We start from the raw sequence: 22,202 nt of genomic DNA, 5'->3' as shown, positions 1-22,202 counted from the left end.
CTCTTAACAATAACAGTACTAAGATTGGTCAGACACTCCCCTGATTGGCATTGCACTCCTCCTGACTCCACTCCATCAGCACTGCCATCAGCTCCCATTTCCTTGATCGGTCTCCCATCACAGAAACTGGATATTCCCGAACCGACCAAGATGGTGAACACTCTAAAAGAGAATATGAAAATGAACACAGCAGGCCCGTCCATTGTCACAACAAAACCTGCAAGTTTCTTTTAGTTCAGGTATCTCACTACAACCATTTCAATCCTCCCGGAACAAGCTCGCAAGTGACAGGTCCACACTATCAGCCTTGTCTCCGACTTGTTTCTCCACCAGTTGATTGACCTTTTTGCGGTGAGTGGAATGGACCCAGGTATCTCTCTCGGCCACCTTCAAAGATGTAGTACTTGTCAGCAGCACCTGGTACAGACCTTCCCACCGATCAGTCAAACAACCTGAACGCAAGAAATTTCTGATCATTACATATTCTCCTGGTTCAACATCATGACAGTTAGTTTCAGGCATATTATTAGACAACAATTTCAGTTTCTGCTGCTGTTGCTTCAACTGCTTACTCATTGATATAAGATACTTTACAGTTACCTCGTTGTCACCCTTCAGGTCTTCCTGTCAAATGAGGTTGTCTACCGAACAATATTTCAAATGGGGACAGATTTAGAGGGGGTCTAGGAGTGGTCCTTATGCTATGTAGGACCAAACGCAACGCTTCTGGTCATCCTAGTCCAGTCTCTGCCATGATTTTACTTAACTTATTTTTAATAGTCCCGTTCATCCTCTCTATCTGGGCACTGGCTTGCGGTCGGTAGGGGGTATGAAGTCGGCTATTCATACCCATCATCTTACACATATTTTGAAAAACATCACCTGTGAAATGAGTACCCATGTCACTTCTCAATGATTTTAGGGATACCGTACCTGCATACAAATTCCTGAACTATTTTCTTGGCAGTAAACGCAGCAGTATTAGTGGCCGCTGGGTAGGCCTCAACCCAGGTAGAAAATACGTCAGTGCATACTAATACATACTTAAGGTTAGTGCAGGGTGGTAATTGGATGAAATCAATTTGTATCACCTGGAAAGGTCCATCAGTCGGTGGAATGTGGGACGGTTCGGTAGGGATCGCTTTCCCTATGTTCTTCCTCAAGCAGGTTAGACAGGACATTGCTATCTTTTCTGCTTGTGAAGAAAAACCTCGTGCGCACCAGGATGCTCTCACCAACTTGCACATACCTTGTTTGCCCAGATGAGTCAGACCGTGTGCTGCCTCAGCCAGGCTGGGGTAATATGCCTTGGGGGCTACTGGATCACCTTGGGGGCTACTGGAGCCCGGAGGACTCTTGCCCACATCCCTTGGACTTCTAAATGGATTTTTTCTGAATTGAGCACAAATTTTGCATCTCAATTAATTTCAGCATATGAATTGTTTGGAAAGACATAATTTTTTCACTTGGAGAAAACATTTTAACCCTGCTGCCCATTTTGGAGCTTCATTGGTTCTGTTGTTGCCCAGTGACACCGGATCATCCTCACATGTATGGGCTTTACATTTAATTACTGCCACCACTTTGGGCAGTTGGATTGCTTCTAAAAGATGTTTTATGTGTCAGGAATGTGCAACTGGTGTGCCTGCTGCTGTCATAAAATTTCTCAGACGCCATAGAGCCCCAAAATCGTGCACCACCCCGAACGCATAGCTCGAGTCAGTGTAAGTATTAGCAGATTTTCCTGCTGCCAGTTCACACGCTCTAGTTAGTGCTACTAACTCTGCCACCTGGGCTGAGTGAGGAGGACCAAGAGGCTTAGCTTCTATGATGTCTATGTCATTTACAACAGCATAACCTGTACATAATTCACCTGTGTCTGTGTCTATGACAAATCCCATCAGTATAAAAAGTCACATCCACATTCTCTAAAGGTGTGGCATGTATGTCAGGTCTAGCAGTAAAGGTCTGATTCAGATATGTCATACAATCGTGCATATCAATATGTCTGCTGAACTCACCTCCCGCCAGCAAATCCTCTCCTTCCACCCTTTGTACATCACGTTGTACATATGGTAAATACGTTGCTGGATTCAGCGTACTGCAACGATTAACAGTAATCTTTGCGGGTGCAATTAGTGCTAGTTCCCATTTGGTAAATCTAGCCGAAGAGACATGTCTGGTTTGAGCTGAGTTCAACAGAGCAGATACAGCATGGGGAGTGTAGACAATCATATCATGACCCAATACTACATCCTCACTTTTACTCACCAATAGAGCGGTAGCTGCTACACTTCTCAAACAGGTGGGGAGTGATCTTGCCACAGTGTCCAATTGGGCACTGTAGTATGCTACGGGCCTACTGGCATCAGCATGTTTTTGTGTAAGGACACCTGCAGCACAACCATCGGCTTCCGTACAATACAAATCAAAAGGTTTTTCATAATCAGGTATTCCCAATGCAGGAGCTTTTGTCAGACTATCCTTAAGATTAAGGAAAGCCTGCTCTGATTCCTCTGTGTTTACGACACGATCGGGCTTTGAGGAAGAGACTAATTCCTGTAAAGGTAAGGCCAAAATAGAAAAACCTGGGATCCACATTCTACAGTATCCACACATTCCCAAGAAGGTACAAATTTGCTGTTGATTCTGCGGCAGTGTCATGTTTTGTATGGCCTGGATTCTATTCGTTGTAAGGTGTCGTAAACCCTGAGTTAGGCAGTGTCCCAAATATTTTACTCTGGATTGGCACGGCTGTAGTTTGTCCTTAGCCACCTTGTGTCCTGTATGCGAGAGATGAAGTAACAAAAGTTTAGTATCATTTAAACATGACATAAACGAGTCAGAACATAGCAGTAAATCGTCCACATATTGAATTAGAACAGATCCATTGGCAGGCTGAAAATATTGTAAACAGTCGTGCAATGCCTGGGAGAAGATACTGGGGCTGTCTATGAAACCTTGGGGTAACCGTGTCCATGTGTAATGTAAACCTCTGTATGTAAATGCGAATAGATACTGACAGTCAGGGTGGAGAGGCACAAAGGAGAAAGCAGAACAGAGGTCAATGACAGTGAAATGGGTTGCATTTGGTGGGATCTGCATCAGAATGACAGCTGGATTTGGCACTACAGGGAATTGGCTCTCTACCACCTTATTAACACATCTAAGGTCTTGTACCAGCCTATAACCCCTCCCACCACTCTTTTTCACTGGAAAAATGGGACTGTTGGCTATACTAGCTGTACGAACTAAAATTCCCTGTTGCAATAATCGCTCAATTACTGGAAAAAACCCTAATTCTACCTCCTGTTTTAGTGGGTACTGGGGAATTTTTGGAGCTTGCCTACCGCTTTTTAAATTTACCATTACAGGGCTTACATTTGCCATTAATCCAGTGTCCTGTCCATCCTTAGTCCAAAGGGAATCTGGAATTTCGGACAACATTTCATCTACCTGGGATGGATTTTCATTTAAACTTGTAGAGTGATACATTATCCTTTGGGGAGTGTTCAATATATCCCGCACCTCGTGTGCAAATCTCTCTGGGATATCTAAAAATACACCATCAGGGGTGCAATATATAACACATCCCAACTTACATAACAAGTCTCTACCCAGCAGGTTAGTAGGAGCCGCAGCAGCCAGAAGGAAAGAATGCCTGGTATGCAACGGCCCAATAGTAACCTCTGTGGACTTTGTTAAAGGATACTGTTCCACTTTACCTGTTACACCCATTGTTGGTACTGTCTCGTTGGTCACCTGTAAATTAACGGGAGACCTTATCACTGACCTGGTCGCCCCTGTGTCTACAAGAAAAGGATATTCAGTAGCAGCTACATCAACCATCATGACCGGTTCTTCCCTAGTACTTCCCGTTAACCTGACTATCTGTAGACTACAGGTATGACCTGACCCCTAGCGTTGGCTACCATTCTCCAATAAAACATTTACGGCCACAATTGGAGCTGGTGCCTGCTGGACATTTGCTGGTCTCTGTGCATGTCCCTTATGGGGATATCCAGGTCTTCCCTGACTTGGGGTTCCTACTCTTTTTACTGTACAGTTTCTACACAGCTGTAGTTTATCCTTAGCCACCTTGTGTCCTGTATGCGAGAGATGAAGCAACAAAAGTTTAGTATCATTCAAACATGACATAAATGAATCAGAACATAGCAATAAATCATCCACATATTGAATTAGAACAGATCCATTGGCAGGTTGAAAAGATTGTAAGCAGTCATGCAAGGCCTGGGAGAAGATACTGGGGCTGTCTATGAAACCTTGGGGCAACCGTGTCCATGTATATTCTACACCTCTGTATGTAACTTAAATGTCCTGTTTGTTTACAGTTAAAACATTTTCGTGGATCGGGTGAAGACATGTGTTGTTGTGAGGTTTGAGCAGAGGGAAAGGTGGTGGATATGGGTAAGGATAGGAAGGGTAAGGGTATTGTGGGGGATACGAAGTTTGTGAATAGTATGGGACCTGTGGTTGTATCGGGTTAGTGGTATAGAGCTGTGATTGTTGTTGCGTAGGGTTAGTGAGGGCATATACTTGTTCAGATGTAAGTGTGTGTGCAGGTGCAAGTGTGTCTGTTGGCTGTGATGTTACCGTCATTCCCTCCAGAGCTTGAATACTGACAGCCATTAGTTTTTCGCTCTGGGCTTCTCTCTTTGAGATGTTTTTATCATGTTCGATGGTGGTTTCTATGAGGGTATCTATTGTGAGTCCCCACCAGCCAGGCTGTGAGGTCTGAACCCGGGTTTTTAAACTCTCTTTCAGACCGTCCATGAGTACCGTGACTATCATTCCCCTGTGGTGAGTGCTATCTTTAATATCTTCTATCCCAGTGTACTAGGTGATAGCCTGCAGTGCTCGGTCGCAATAATCTTCTGCAGATTCGCTCTCCTTTTGCTTAATGGTGAAAATTTTGTTCCAGTTAACTACTACTGGAAAATATATACCCAGTTAAGTTACAATGCGGGAAATGTTACCTTGGTTTACTTGGTCTGTTATGGGAACGTCACCATCCAATACACAATCCGTGATAAATTTTGTCACGATAGTATTGCGTGGTAGACAGGCCCTTAACACCACATGCCAATCTTTATTAGTTGGCTCATGTGAACTACCCAAATTTCTCAAAAATCTTTGACATTTGGTTAGTTCCTTTTTGGGATCGGGGAAATCATTTATGAATTTAGTTCTGATCTTGTCCAAGGACAATGCATTACTACTTCCCTCATGGGCACTACACCGTTCGCATCTGCATTTCCATTTGGAACGGTTATTGTCCGAATGGCATGCAGACCGGTAGCGCTGCTAACTTTGACCTGGTTACCTGGCTGTGGGTTTAATCTGCTGCTGCTACGTATGGTATGAACAACTTCCTCTACGGGTGCAGAGGGTGTTAACACTTCCCTTGCTGTTACCGATGGAGATGGCAGCACCACTCGTGATTGTGGTGATGCAGCATCTATCATTTGCACAGCATGGGAAATGGCAGACATTACAATAGGCTCATCATCCACATCATAAACATTGTCTTTATGGTTGCTTAAGAGAGGGTACAAATTGCTTGTTAAATTTTTATGATTATTTTTGGTAACTGTACTTGCACCTCCATCCACATAAGGTGGGGGAGGTGAGCGTGAACTGCTGGCAAAACTCTCCGCAACGCTACCTTGCCGAACATGCGCGCCATTTTGCGGCTCGCCCGTGTTGCAATTTAGCGTCGCGGATGTATTCTCTGGCAATGTGCTCGTGACGCTAGTTTGCTTCTCCTTCATGCTGCCACAGTTTTAAACATTCATAGTATTTAACCTTTTTCTCTCGGGAGCGCATGTGATCCCGGACATATTCTAATACATTTTTATCAAAACTACCAATTCTGGGAAACGGTCTAACACTCTTCATCATCATTTTAAACCATACATCACAATACCTTATCGCATAAGTACCGTACTTAGGGGGTCATTCAGACCCACTCGCAAGTGGCAGTACGCTCGCAAGTAGGTCGATGTTCCCCACTGTGCATGCGCACGACGGAGGGAGCTCCGTCGTGCGCATGCGTGAGACCCGGACTGCGACAGCCAAGCTGTCGCTCCAGGTCTCGCACCAAAGGGGGCGTGCTGTCGATGTTGATTGACAGCACGCCCCCTTTGGTGGGCGTGCCTGCCAGACGGAGGCGTTCCCATGGGAACGCCTACCGTCTGAAGCCGGCCCCTCTGACATCACTAGTGATGTCAGTGGGAGTGATTTTGGCTCTGATAGAGCCAAAATCACTCCAGGGCTTGTGGCTGGGAAACCCTACCGCAGGGTTTCCCTCGCAAGTCCGATGGTCATGATGGTCAAGACCATCGCGACCATCTTTTTGGATGCTCGTATATGTTGTGGGTGGTGACCCACAGCTATACGAGCGTCCAGGAGGACGCTCCATTTTAATGGAGGAGGGCCCTGATTCAGAGCGAGCGCTCTGGTCAGAGCGTCCGGCTCTGAATCAGGCCCTTAGTATGCATAATACGATGAGCCGATCCGATCGGCGCCTCCATTAGCAGCACATCATTGTCTAACATCTCTACTGTTTGCGCGGCTCCCTTTCTGAGACAAAATCCTACGCTTTTCAATGAAGATTTAAACTGGTGAAAGACAATCAAGATACTTTCACTTACCTGTGGACGATTTAAGTCGGCGGCGCCCACACACCTGGATAAGATTTGAAAAAGGCAACTTCCACACCTGGATTAGATTTAGTAAGGTAACTTCCACACCTATGGAAGTTTGTATGTCGGCTACTTCCACGCACCTCTCAACAACAAAGACAACATGTACACCTGCTACTGTGTATAGAACGGTAAAGCTGCTTACTGAGCGACTAGCAATTAGCCCTTAAAGGTCATACGGTACCTCTAACTGTAGGGAACAAGTTACCTCTACCAACAAACACTCACTGTTACACACTTTTTCCTACGCAGAAAAATACATGTTAACCCAGATATTGATAACAATTAAAAAAATGTAAACCTCAACGGCTTTATTTAAACACGTGGCAGCACAACCGGACGTACGTATACGCTATTGTGCGACCAGTCGCATACACAATAATGTGACTATCACACAACCGTATGACAACCTTTAGCTGCGTACACAAAAGTACATCTTTGATGTGCGCAAACTTGCAACTCAGCCGCGTACTCAATACAGCGGCCCCCTTTAACCTTCAACAGAGGAAAACAAACTTTTTCCTCTCTTGTCCCTGGATTCTAGTCAGCTTCCTTGATTCACATGGAGATGGATAACGACCTTTCAGCACAAAGCGGTTGCAGGTAAACCCTGCATGTGGCCACTCCACCCTTTGCTGAAATATCGATAGCCGTATGTACCGTGTTAGCAGGCAAGTGACTTCACTACGAGCCCCCAAACTAACGATACTAGATCAGAACCTCTATACACTCCTTCCTATACCTTCTAATATCCTGCCTATACCTTCTAAAGATGACGCTAATTTGCGTACGCAGTCATACAGTAAATAAAGACTTAAGACCTGGAATCTGTGGTTCCAAAGCACAAGTATTATTCAAGTAAAAGTACAGTCAGTTACACGCTATTGATCCAGACACAATTCGGCGCAAAGGAATTATACAGACCCAAGTACAGTAGACATACGCAGCGCTTCCGGACCAGATGTTAGGCATCAGCAAGAAACCCCTCGTCTATCAGCATTCAGCATGAAGACTAAAGACCCAGTGTTGGAGCACACATATTTATACCCCCCGGGAATAGATAACACAATAGGGAAGTTTGTTGCTGATGCTATTGGTCCCCAAGAGGGATACATCTGTTACACAGCATTTAACAGGCTGATTCAAATAGACACAACCCAGCCTCCAACAACTGAGGGTCCCTAGATTCCCGCCACATGCAACATCCTAACAGTTATTTATATCATATACATTTTGTAGCTTGAAGTCTCTGCGGTCCATAAGTTGAGAATGCATGATGCGATCTCCCCACCGATAACACCGGAATACTGTGGAAAGAGTATGCATCAGTACAAAACCAAACATGGCTTACTTATCATGTATAAAATCTTAGTTACTAAACAATCTTTATTTCAGAACATTTATACTAAATGAACAAACTTAAATCTTATACCTTAAAGCTTATGAAACCTTGTATGTGAATATGTAATGTGTGAGTATGCAGGGTTTGATATAAAGACGCTAGTTAACTGGGGACAGATGCATGCGCATTTAGCTACTAAACGGTGTTTTTATATAGGATCTTATGCATTCGCTAATATGTGACTAGTTAACATCGCAATTGTGCGTATTACTGTGTGTATGAGAAATGATGAAAGATGCAATCGCATGGTGCTAATAGTAGTCTCGCCATATGTACTTAATTGTGAGTTTATCTAAAATGGCACTGGGGCGGCCATTCGCATAATGGCATCTTGCGATTTCATTTCCAAGATGGCGTCTTGTGGCCAGTCGCAGGATTGCGTCACCGCGATTCAATTTTAAACTGATATTGTCTCAGCCAATTTCCCAGCTTTGACAGTTGCATTAAAGATGGATTTCTTGCACCACTCTCTCTCTCTCCTCTCTATCCACTACTGAAACTAAGTAATTCTGTCCCTGAAGGGAATTTTTAACATGCTAAATATTTTATTAATTAGAGATGGATAGCATGTCTTCCAATATAGGTAGGCTTGCCATATCATCCCTTTAATTCAGGACACGTGAATTACACAGCTTCTGTGGCTGATTAAAACCAGGCGAAATTGAGACTTGAATTCAGCCAGCCACAGAACCTGTGTAATTCATATGTGTCCCGAATTAAAGGGATGATATTGCAAGTATAAATATAGGTTCTCCTTATATACAGGATTTAGTCCTTCCCAGGAAGATGTGCCAGTGTAAATGAACTATTCCTTTAAATAAATAAAACTAAAATTTTCTGAGTTTATTTTGTCTGACAAATTTCATCCCTGATTGGGTCTAACTTCCTATTAAACCACAAATTTGATTTGACGTAGGAAATCTAATTTGTCACAGGGTGTTTCCAAACCATGATCCATGTTTAAATTCCTGCTGAATCTTATCATGTGCTAACTTGCTAAGCGGCAGGTGTTTCTTACACCAGCATCCTGTGGTCACAGCATTCCATGTTCATCCATTCTTATAGACCAAAAATTGTAATGCTGTTTTTTCATACAAAGGAAGATTCTCAAAAGCTGTATCAGCAATTTGGTTGGACAGTGCATTGTGCTGTTTTATAGTGTAAATTATATAGGAGTGCGTATTGTGCTGCTTCTGCAAGGTATAGGGGGTATTCAGTTAGCAAATATGTGCAGTAACTATGTGTGGCTGCGCACATCATCGCTAACTATGGTAGCCCAACATTGTAGATTTTCTTCCACTCCTATGGGATGCAAGCAGAGGTAATCTGGTGCTGTAGCACATTACCTGTTATTAAAAAAATAAATTTCCAATATATTTATATGACTTCTACTGCCGGCATTCACTGAAAGTGGTGCAGTTGCATAAAGCACTTCCAATGAGAAGTCACTTGCAGTCACAGTGTAGCCAGCGCAGTCATGGACTGCAAATGGCTCACTGAGATGACGGTTTTTACTAGTGGGGGTGTGGAGGGGTAAATTCCGCCACTGGCGCTGTCCATTGATTTTATTATCATTAGAATCTGCACTTGCAGCGACCCCATTCTAGGTGCAAGAGATCCATCAGAAACAGGTGTCCTTTGTCCATACACACAGCTCAGAATCACACAGTGCTTTTGATTCACACCTGCTACATTCCCATGACACTCCCTCTGAGCTTGATGAATTTAGTGCATGGGGACAGCGGGAGACAATAGGGCTGATAGTGTATGAGATGTACACACCCATATGGCACTGGCCACATCTGCATATCACTGGTTACAGCTCCTCATCTCACAATAGGCCCTTAATCATTTTCAGCCCCTGGCCCATAGGGCCAATAATCTGGCCCTGCAATGACCGTAACCTCTATTCATTTTACATGGCATCAAATCTGTCTTCATAGTTTGGCTATCTGCTGCTTGATGATTATGAACTGCACCCTCTTATCCACAAGCTGACATACAGTATTGCAAAAGGATCTTGGAGGCGACAAACTAGAAATGTTATTTTATATTAAACTAACGACCTGCCCTGACTTCGCACAGGAGCATTAATGAATTTACGGTGATAGTCTTTTTTAACATAGGTCTTATACTATTTACTAGTAGACGATATTAGTAATTTTTCCTCCTCACATCAACACGATTTAACAGGGCTTTTCACTGCTTTCTCCTATTCATAGAGAGAATCAGTATGATTTCCCGACGTACGGGATGCCGGTGGTCAGAAGACTGACAGCGCATCCCGATGGTGCAGATCCCGACAGGAGTCTGGTAAGTTTTCTTACCTTTTCCCCTTTTTTCCCTAACCCTAACCTGTCCTTCTTGTACCCTAACTCTCGCCACCCCGCACACTAACCCTAACCCTCCCCATAAGTGCCTAAACTTGTGCGAGTACATCATGTCCCAGCATAGGTAATAGAGCGCAGTTATTTCCTACTACTTTGTCTGTAAGGTTGACAATAACTTTTTCCTTTACTGTTGCATTATTATCTGACCCTCCTGCTCCATTAGCGCTGGGTTCATCTCTTTTTGCTGTCTGTATTTTGACGCCTATCTTTAGTCCCAAGTCAGGCCTCCGATGTTGGGATTTCAATGGATGGCATGCCGGGCGTCGGCAAGCTAACTACATCCCCATACAAGAGGTCACCCTGGAGAAAAGAGGTCAAGAGGTCACCCTGGAGATATTTCCAGCGGTGCCCCTGATCAGTGTATGTATCGCTTGGAGAGAGCAATTCATAGCAGCACAGAAAGCTCAACTTTATATTGCACTTCTACAAAAAAAACGTTACCATCTCAGGACGGCATAATGTACCTCCTGAGGGGAGAAGAGCAGCGCTGGCCAATCAGAGGAAGAAATAAAAATCTGCTCCGCCACCACCGCTGCTCTGAATTGTATGTGCCAGGTCACCCACCTCAGTGTTCGGCTGATTTGCCGCTGACGTCTTGCTCTCTCTCACTAACCCGCCACTCTACATTAAATGATCCGACATATGCATATGCTGGGTCACCGCTGACTGCCCGCTGCCCCCATGGCCGACTCGCTCTCAGGTAGTAGCCACGAGGAGCATTGGCAGTAAGGAGTTCCAAATGTGCGGAACGGTAAAGAAAAAACACAAACGAAGAGACAAAAAAAGAAAACCAGACCACGACAAAGGGATTTACCACATCGCTTCTCCAAACAGGTCAGTATGAATACCCCTTAATTGCTAGAGAGAAATAATCGCTGTCCAGACAATAATTGTGGTTCCAAAACACAAAAATTCTTATTGCAATAAAAAAGAAAGGTACATGCTTTCATCTAGCACAATTAACACAACGACAATTAAATACAGAATATACCATACAGCCCAATACATACGCATGCGCACAGGTCCCACCATACAGTCATCAGTTTAGAAGCCTGTGGTCATGCAAAGAGAATGGCTACTGACTGGGACTAGGACACAGGCTATATACTCTAACAGATCATGATAACAACAATGTAGACAGACAAACATAATTCCATTGGTTCTTGCTCTTGGTCTTTGTAGTACGCTGTAGTTCATAGGACAGTTCACTAGGGGTATGTCCCAATTCTCCACAGTCTCTTGAGATTACATTGTCTTTCTTTAATTGGTAAGACAGTACATACAGAGTATACATTCTAACCAATAATTTCCTATGCTCCATAACCATCGAACGGAAGATGCAACTCCCTCGCTAATAGACTCGAATATCTGGAAATAAACAGGGTGTCAGTTTAGTACCAAACATTCCAAGGTAAATATGTTGTATACCTTAAATATCACATTAAGGTAAACATGTTGTATACCTTAAATATCACATACATACATTTCACAACATAATTGTATGCTACTAAAATCTCTACTATTATGTTTAATGTAAAGTAACCTTTTATGAGTGAGTGTATATTTATGATTATATGTAAGTATGCGTTGTGCGTCTACACGCAGCGTAAAAGGTGCGCTGTGTGCATGGATTGTGTACAGCGCAAACATGCGCTTTGTGTGTGTCTATATTTACAATAGCAACTGTGTATATGTGTGCATGCATTGTGGATACACATGCAATTGTTTAAGTGTATGTATATATATATATATATATATGTGTGTGTGTGTGTGTGTGTGTGTGTGCAAATGTGCATCAGTGTCATATACATATATTAATATATATATATAGCTTTTTTCAGTAACTGGTATTATTGATATTACTTCTGTCTGAACTAAGTTAAAAAATTACAGACAATGGAGTTGTTCTGATCAGAGATGGCCAGCAGATACTTGATGGAATCACAATGTAATCAAAGGCCTTTCTAGCCTATTTAGAATGTAAATGCTAGTTCTTTTAGGCATACAATGATAGTTAGACTTAAAGACAATGTTTCAGTCAAAACAGTCGTCTGCACCTCACAATGGGGGTCATTCAGACCCGGTCGTTAGCGCCGATGAGCTCGGACCGGGTTGATGGCCCCCCACAGAGCACGCGCACGACGGCGCCGGCACCGTCGTGCGCATGCGTGAGACCCGCTACGACCGACAGCGCCGGTTGTAGCGGGTCTCGATCCAAAGGGGGCGAGCTGTCGATGTTGATTGACAGCTCGCCCCGTTTGGAAGGCGAGCCGGCAGGGTGGCAGCCCAAACGGGGGCGTTCCCATGGGAATGCCTACCGTTTGGGGGCAGCCCCACTGACATCACTAGTGATGTCAGTGGAGAGTTTCAGGCTCAGACAGTGCCGAAAGCTCTCCGGGGCTTACGACAAGGGAGACCCTACCCTAGGGTCTTGTCGTAAGTCCCGATAGTCGCGATGGTCTCTGACCATCGCGACCATCACCTTAGGCGGTCGTAAGGCTGTGGGTGTTCACCCACAGCCTTACCACCGCAAAGGAGGACATCTTGAAAATTCAAGAGGTCCTCCTCTCATTCAGACCGACCGCACGCTCTGTGCGACCGGCTCTGAATGAGGTCCTATATGTGTGTGTTTTTCAATTACTAGTCACAGACATGTCCATAGGACTTGTCTCCCAGCACTGACAAAACCTTGCATTTTTAAATGTATATAAAGTCTTTAAATACATATGTGTGTCCTTGCGCATTTATTATATAAAGACTTTAACAGTGTGCAGTAACACGGCAGATGTACACAGCGCAAAATAGCGCCGTACACAATGATATTATACCGACTACACCAGATGGCGTCGTGCAGACAATGCAAACATGGCGTCTTCAGATATTAATTTAAGATCTGGTCTTAGCCAATCATCCGGCTTCGACAGTCCACCCTTTGATAGCAAACAATACGCTATCACACTCTGGTCTTAAATTTATTCAGTCATACACTATGAAATATTATTCAATGTTACATTATGGGATGGCACAATGTGGTCATTAAACCATTGATACTGTGCCTCTGGGAGGGACATAAAACTACCCTTACACACACACCGCAGATCTCGGAAGATCATGGGAAAGATGTGGGGATGCACCTAACCTACTGTATAAAGGAAGTCTTGAAGGGGATAGGGACTTACATTATTTAGGATGTTTAAAAATAATATTTAATAATACATTTCATGCATGGCTAAATCTATATATCATCTGATGGTACATTCTAGTTCAGGATTGTAATGCAGTTCTTCATTTACCTTAGTATTCATACTATTACTACTAACCACCATCATAATTTCATTCTCCCGGTTTACTTTAGCATTACATTTTCCATACTTCAACACAGCAGGAACACATCTGACACATAAGCCAATTATTAAGATGACAACCAGTATGAGGATCAGGAGTTTACCTACAATAGCAACCATTTCCTGGACCCACTCTCCTAGACTGGAGAACCATTTCACTGGGTTCAACCAAGAGAACCACTTTTCTACCTTTTCCTCTACCTCAGTCAATTAGGCACTATGGTTCTTTCGAAATTCCCATTTCAGCTGCAGAATTTCATCCATCTTCCAGTCTATCACCTCCTCGGGATAGCCAGTATTATTTGTGATGAAAGTGCAACACTTGACACCAATTTGGGTGGCCAGAGTCACACAGTATCCACCAGTAGCAGCTGTTAAATAATTTAATACTAGTCTATGTTGCACAAGTTCTTTCTTATAGGCCTGTAGTTCCTTACCAGTGTATCTGAACGTGTCATCATACATCTCGGTGATATTATCTATTATTTATTTATTATTTATTTATTAACAGTTTCTTATATAGCGCAACAAATTCCGTTGCGCTTTACAATTTGAATTAACATTATACTGGGTTGTAAAAGACATACATACATAAAAGACATTTATAAGGGTAAGAGGGCTCTGCTTGCAAGCTATATAGAAATAGGTGTTGATACACAAGGAAAAGTGCTACATATTGCAAATTGGTCCAGCCCGATTGCAGATATTCTTGGTGGGCTGTATAATCCAATCACACTGGAAAGTTGGCCTAGGGTTAGGAGGATGTTAAATTGAAGACAGAGAAGATGTGATAGGTGTTTACTATAAGAAGAGAGTTAGATAGGGAGCTATAAAAGGTTAGGTGGGCGGTCCTGGAATCTGATAAGCTTGTCTGAAGAGGTGAGTTTTCAGAGAACGCTTGAATGTTTGGAAACTAGTGGAAAGTCCTATTGTGTGTGGGAGGGCATTCCACAGGGTGGTTGCAGCCCGAAAAAAGTCCTGTAACCGTGCATGGGAACAAGTAATGCGCTGGGATGAGAGACGCAGGTCTTGTGCAGAGCGGACATGTCGGGTTGGAAGACATTTTGAGATAAAGCAAGGTATTGGATGTATCTAAAATTTAAAGTACCCCGAGCGATCCTGGTGGGATCTAATGCTACCAAAATTTGGAAGCCAGTTGTTTCGCTAATCAACTGTGTGGCTGTATGTACATCACCAGGTATTATATTTCTTTTGTCCTTGTGTTCATACTGTGTGTGAAGATATGTGATGGTGCGTTTTTATGAATACCAAGCATTTCACCATGTGTAAGAGCCATAACCTCTGGGAGTACCCTTCCCAGATAACATAAACCTTCAGAACTCGGAGTGAGCCACTTGTACGCTTTCCTTCCACATATAAAATACACATCATCTGGGAGTACATAAGGGATAGAATGCATCATTATCATCGGGCACAATTCTCTAACAAATAATCCTACCCCAGATTTTCCCAATTGGCTGATACACGTTTTAGGTTGTACAATAACTGCACAGTACCCTTCTGGTACTCTGCCAACCATTACCTTGGTAGAACTAAGTGTATACCTATACCGGAAGTATCTCCCACTGGTAGTAATGTTGCGTATAAGTTCACTATCTACTGGTTCATTATCAGCTCTGTGTGAGAAGGTCATTGTCTGATTGTTCCCGGACACCTCCCAATTTCCTGGCTTATTGGAATTGGTGATGTTTAAACATAACAGGGATCTATCCACCTGGTACTGATGGAGCTTAAAATTTGGAGGCTTGGACTTGACGAATTTCCCGTCCAGCGTTTTCCCCTTAAGTAATCCAAGAACCTCAGAGACATTTAACGGGAGTGGTACTAAACCTACATTATGTTGTCCCTGAGGGACATGAGTGCAAACCCTTGAAAAAGCCTATGGTGAAACGGCCGTCGGCGTTTTAGACGGCTGCTATAAAATGTGTATTCTCACTGTATAATATTGCACCAAAATGTTTAAATGTGTAGTGTCCGATTGAAAAACAATTACATATGGTGACAGTCAAGAGCCATAATTGGGGATAAGCGCTGAGCGGAGCTGACAGTTTATCCTAATTGAAGGCAGCATGGTGACAGGCAGAAGTCAGTATTGGGGATTAGCGCTGAGCGGCGACAACAGTCTATACTAACTAAAGGCAGCAAGTGGGACATTTACCCTGCTCCCTAGTTATAAACTATAACTTGTGCTGACAGCGATGAACAACATTCATAACGGGAGACCAACCGCTAAGCAGCAATGATTAGTGTTACTTAAACAGAAGCCACAAGCGGAATAATATACCTGTCTCTTTATTATATGTTGTAATCCAGTGCCTATCTATTTGTACGTTCAGCATATAGAATAGATAACAATAACATACAGCTAAAACGGGAGACCAACCGCTAAGCAGTAATGACTTGTATTATTTAAGCAGAAGCCACATGCGGAATATCAAGTCTGCTTTTTTATCATATGCTGTAACACAATGTTCATTCACATGTATGTCTGGTAGATAGAATAAGTAATAGCAGCATAAAACTTATTACAAATATCTACAAGTGGGATTCTGTTGTATTTCCCCTAATACGTATTCAATATACTAATAGCAGCAGAAGAGCGGCATCACGTATTATCATATAATTAGGTGCAAGTGGGATGCTGTTTTCCTAAATATATATTCTATACTCATTAATATTGTACTTCACCGCCAGCAATGATTAAAGTATTCACTGCAGTAAGACACAGAAGAGGACAAATTAGTCAGTAATTCTATTATCCATAAATGTAATCACGGTTCATAGGATATTAGCTGCTGACCAGTGGATATATATTTATATATATGGATGAATGTCAAAACCAGAAACAAGATGTATTATTGAACATCTGACATATAACTACTAGAGGACACAACACATGAGACCCAGTATATTTATTACAAAGTTCCAGTGTAGACCCATGAATAGAGATACAATAAAGTGTTGCAAACCTAGTATCAGTTTATTCTGACACACTATTATAAACACAGGATCTCACTGTTAACATTATAGATCCTCTATTCATGATATTGGTGCAAATAACAGGGCAATTTAGCCTAGAAATTAAAAGATAATTAGATACACATTGTTATATAGCAGTCGTATTATTTTAAGCACTGCATTTTTTATTTTTTCTTCACACTTAACTTTATTTTAATATTTCACCGATCTTTATATTTTAATACATACCAATAAAAATATATGTTTTAAAATTAGTTGGTTCAGAGTGCACCACACAAGATGCTTACTTTTTTCTTCTTTCTTCTGTTGAAATCTATTGTCTATGACTTATAGCATCATGGTAGCACCCTCATAAAAATAAAATAAAAATTAGAGGTAATAAGATATCTATAGATAATATGTTGAATATTGAGGTTTGAACCTATGGTACCATAACGTAAAATATACCTGGTCCTCAGGACACTGGTGCGGGATTTATTCTTTATAAGTTTCTAAACCCAACACTCAGTCTGGTTTAAGACCTTGCCCACTAAGGAATGGTAATCCTCTAAAGGATGCTCGACCAAATACAGGTTACTCTTGGACTGGCATCGCTGGATGCAGTTTTCATCAATTAAAGATCCACAGTTTGCCCACATACAGTATTCTTCAGAAATAGACCTTCACACTGACTGAGTTTCTAGAATGACAGATCTCTTAATTACTGTACTGAGTTTGGTCAGATACCACTTGTGGCCGGAGGCAGGCCACACGGGGTTAATGGCTGCCACAGCAGTGAAGGGGTTAACCAGGCGCCCATTGTAAATGTATACTCTGCGCTATGCGCTGAGTGTTAAGTGTGTTTTTAATGTTTTATATGCAGTGGCCTGCACTCGCTGCACTGGGGGAGTGTAGGTAGAGTGTGTCATGGCCGTTGCGGGACAGGGAGAGCCAGCTCCCACTGCGACCAGAGCTGAAACAGTTAAAGCGGACAGTTTAAAAGCACAGATGTACATGGTTCATAGTAAACTGTATTAATATACACATTTTGCGGTAGAGCACTGCATCTGCAATGCATTGGTGTATAAAGTAAAGTAGTATAGTCTATGACATGTGTGAATATATTTTTGTATGTAATATGGGTTTAAATGCACTTATAGAAATGTAAAATGTCTTGACCTTTGGAGACAAACTGCTGGTTAGACGTCCTCACCTAGGGATGGATATGGTAATTACCCTAGCCTGGCAGTAGGGATGGATATGGTAATTACCCTAGCCTGGCAGTGGGGGGTTAGGTCGTGACTGAAGAAGCCTTTCCTTTGAAAAGCGGGCTAGGGAGACACCGGTGTGTCTGTATACGATACCAAGCAAATTTGTAAAAGACAAGCTGTTTGTGTTTAGGAAGCTTCTATGTTGTGTAAGAACTTAGAAGGTGTAAGACTCAGAAAGCCCAAACTGGTTTAGTCATAGACATGTGAAGAGACGAATGCAATAGGAATTTGCATTATATTTACCTTTTCAGAAACAGTATATGCTAACTCAGTTTGTGCTTAGGAAACCAAATGTTTTTGGGTGGTATCAAGGAAATTGATTTCATTTCTGTGAAATGTAAGACGTATTTATTTATGTTTTGTGAGAGAGCCTGATTGGCTAGAAGGAACACCGGGTGGATTTGCCCCCCTGTGATGTTGTGTGTAAGAATGAGATAAAAAGAGGGACTGTGAGCCCTGTATGTGTACAACCCTGTAACTTGAGGAGAAGAGCTGCTGATAAGATTCCTGTATGTGATACATCTTTGAAAATCCTTTGTGGAGAATTGCTGTTTGATTCTGTGTGATATTCCCCTTCAGACGGAAGGGAAGGTCTTCTTTAAGACATTGAGCAAATAAACACCGTTTGCCTTTACTTCAATTGCCTCAATCTTGCGACCAACAGAATTGTGCCAAAACGCTATCCCGTTCTCCTGCTGTTCTGGGTAAGAGCTCCGTGTCTCCAAGTTCAAGCGTCCAGAGGACTCTTGCCCACATCCCTTGGATCTCCAGACTGCCTTTTCCTGAATGGAACACAAATTTTGCATCTCAATTAATTTCTGCATATCAATAGTTTGAAACATCATCATTTGATTAACTGGTATGTTAACTCTTAACCCTGGTGCCCATTTGGCAGCTTCGTCTGCTCTATTATTGCCCAGTGACACCGGATCATCCTCACATGTATGGGCTTTACACTTAATGACAGCCACTGCCTTTGGCATTTGGATCGCTGTCAATAGTCCTTTTATATGTTTTGAGTGTCATATTGGTGTGCCTGCTGCTGTCATAAAATTTCTAAGATGCCATAGAGCTCCGAAATCATGTACAACCCCAAAGGCGTACCTAGAGTCAGTGTATATGTTAGCAGATTTGCCTTCTGACAACTCACACACTCGTCTTAGTACCACTAGCTCCGCCGCTTGGGCCGAGTGAGGTGGACCAAGGGGTTCGGCTTCTATAACATCCTCGTCATTTACAACAGCATAACCTGTACATAACTCTCCAGTGTCAGTTTGTCTATGACAACTCCCATCCATGTAAAACATCACACCTACATTTTCTAAAGGTGTATCACGTATGTCAGGTCTTGCAGTAAAGGTCTGATTAAAATATTTCATACAATCATGTGCATCAGTATACCTGCAGAACTCACCTTCCACCAGCAACTCACCTCTCTCCACCCTTTGTGCATCCTGAGGCACATATGGTAAATACGTTGCTGGGTTTAACATACTGCACCATTTAATGGTGATATTTGCAAGTGCTATTAGAGCTAGTTCCCATTTCATGAACCTAGCTGAGGAAACATGTCTGGTTTGGGCAGAATTCAGCAAAGCAGATACAGCATGGGGTGTATAAACAATCATATCATGGCCTAATACTACATCCTCACTCTTACTGACCAAAAGAGCAGTTGCTGCTAACTTCTTAAACATTTTGGGAGTGATCTTGCCACAGTGTCCAATTGTGCACTGTAGTATGCTACGGGTCTACTGGCATCACCATGTTTTTGTGTGAGGACACCTGCTGCGCAGCCATTAGCCTCCGTACAATATAAATCAAAAGGTTTTTCCTAATCTGGTATTCCCAATGCAGGTGCTCTTGTCAGACTATCCTTAAGGTTAAGGAAAGCTTGCTCTGTTTCCTCAGTGTGTGTGACATGGTAAGGTTTTGAGGAAGAAACTAAGGCCCTGATTCAGAGCCGCTCGTTAACAGCAGTATGCTCGTTGCGTTCCGATGTTGACTAACCGCGCATGCATCGGTGTTACACTGCGCATGCGCGTACGGCAGATTGCGAGCTTATTTTGTCTCGTTCGTCAAATAGCGTACAGGAAGTGACATGTCAAATGTGATTGACAGAACAGGGCGTTTTTGGGTGTTGACGGGGGAGGAGATGGAAAAACGCAGGCGTGGCGAGGCGCTTTTGGGGCGTACATACATTAACAAATGCGAACGTCAAATGTGTTCGTACCAACTCATACGTCACTGGATGATCCTCTTTCCCTTCAAAATGCTCGCACAGCTTAGGGGCTGGATAACTCGACCACAGTGGCGATGACCTTCTCCTCCGTCCCGGCACTCCACGATGTAGCATCGATTAATCACGGCTTGTCAGAAAATCAATTAGTGTTGGATTGAAAACCGGCTTGGTATGTGTTTGGAAAGCAGTTTCTTGGGATAGCACAAAACCGAACGCAGGTGGAAATCATAGCTGCTAATGTCTGGATTACACAATCAATTAGCGTACATTTGTGGGGGTGTATTTTGGCCGCAATGTGTTCTTTTTGGACTATTGTAACAATAATGTCATCATGTTTAGGTTTGGTGCCTCATTTTGTGTTTGCAAGGTGATTTTTCCTCCTTAGGTAATGTTTTAAACGTTCCTTAACGAGCCCTTTTTTTCCAATGTGTAATTTTTTAGGTTGAACGTTGTTGGCTTGTGGGCCCGGATTAAATGTAACCCATTTTTACAATAATGTCAGAATACAAAGTCGTACATTTGATGTAAATTTATTGGTATCCCCAAAAAAATTAATGCACATATTTAACACAAACATTTTTGGCAGTGTTCATTCCACAATATTTATTAATTGTGCAAACAATAAATTGTTGTTAAACGTAAATGCAAAAATTAAAAACAATTCACAAGAAAGGAGAGGGAAGTTTTGGCCAGAAAGGAATATGAGGCAAGCACAGAAGGAGTGTGGGAAAAGTAGCCAATGCTGTCACCGTTTTTTCGGCCGTTTGGCTGGGGGAGGGAGGGCGCCAGACCGGGTCCGGGATGTCATTGGGCTGGCCTGTCCAGAGGCAGATGTTGTGGCCTCTGGACTAGGCACAGGGCTAGGCACATTTGGAGGATTGGCTGATGTTGTGCCAGAGGTGGAGGATCCTGATGTTCCGGCAGGAAGGGAGGTCGGCTCCACCATGTGCTGGCGAACGAGCTGCTCCAGGGCATTGGCGATGCGGATGTTGGCCCTGGTATTTTCCGCCAGGGCCTGACCAATGGTCACGTTGGCCGCAGCATTTTGCTCCAGGGCCTCAGCCACCCGTACCAGACTGGCGTCCATCCTCTGCAGAATCTCTGTATGGAAATCCGATTTAAAATTGAGTTCTGTGAGGAGGGACACTGCCTGCGAGGGGGATTGCCCAGGACTGGCTTCTGCAGGGTCCTCAGCTGGATGTACTGGTTCATACCCTGCAGAGCCAGCAGAAATTCTGCGGCCAAGGCTCCCCTCTGGAGCAGACTCATCCGCCTGTGTCTCTGTTGGAAAAATGAGAAAAGAGTCACATTAGAATCTACATATTGGCACACTAACATTTCAGAGTTGGTGACATCACAATATTTACCTGGGACAACATGAGGAGCCGCAAAGTCTGGCATGTCCGTATCCATGTTGGACACGCCAAACACCTCCACAGCCTGCACACACCCTTGTGCCAGCTCTTCTAAATCAGTCAACTCCAATGACACAGGGGTGGGCCATTTTTTGTTTCAGGCGATATTTGAAGTCGCCCCATCTGTGGGTGAAAAAGGAACCATTATTTTTTATTTTATTTTGTTTTTGGTTTTAGGATGGTCAAGTGTTTACTTACCGCCGTTTGACATCCCGGGCTAGATGGACATAATCACCCACCCTATTGACCTCAACGGCTACCTCTTCCCACATTCTCCACTTCTGGCTTGAACTCATATTCCTGTCTGCCTGTGGCAGGATGTCCACACACTTCTGAATCAAAACCTCCATCTCCTTTCTTGTGAATTGTGGCTGCCTTTTCTTATTGGCAGCTTTGCCCGGAATACTGGGCCCAGCAGCCTCTTCCATGTCATC

The sequence above is a fragment of the Taudactylus pleione genome, unplaced genomic scaffold (genome assembly GCF_031769625.1).
Source record: "Taudactylus pleione unplaced genomic scaffold, aTauple2 ptg000082l, whole genome shotgun sequence".
Lineage (NCBI taxonomy): Eukaryota > Metazoa > Chordata > Amphibia > Anura > Myobatrachidae > Taudactylus > Taudactylus pleione.
This window is presented reverse-complemented; position numbering follows the sequence as displayed.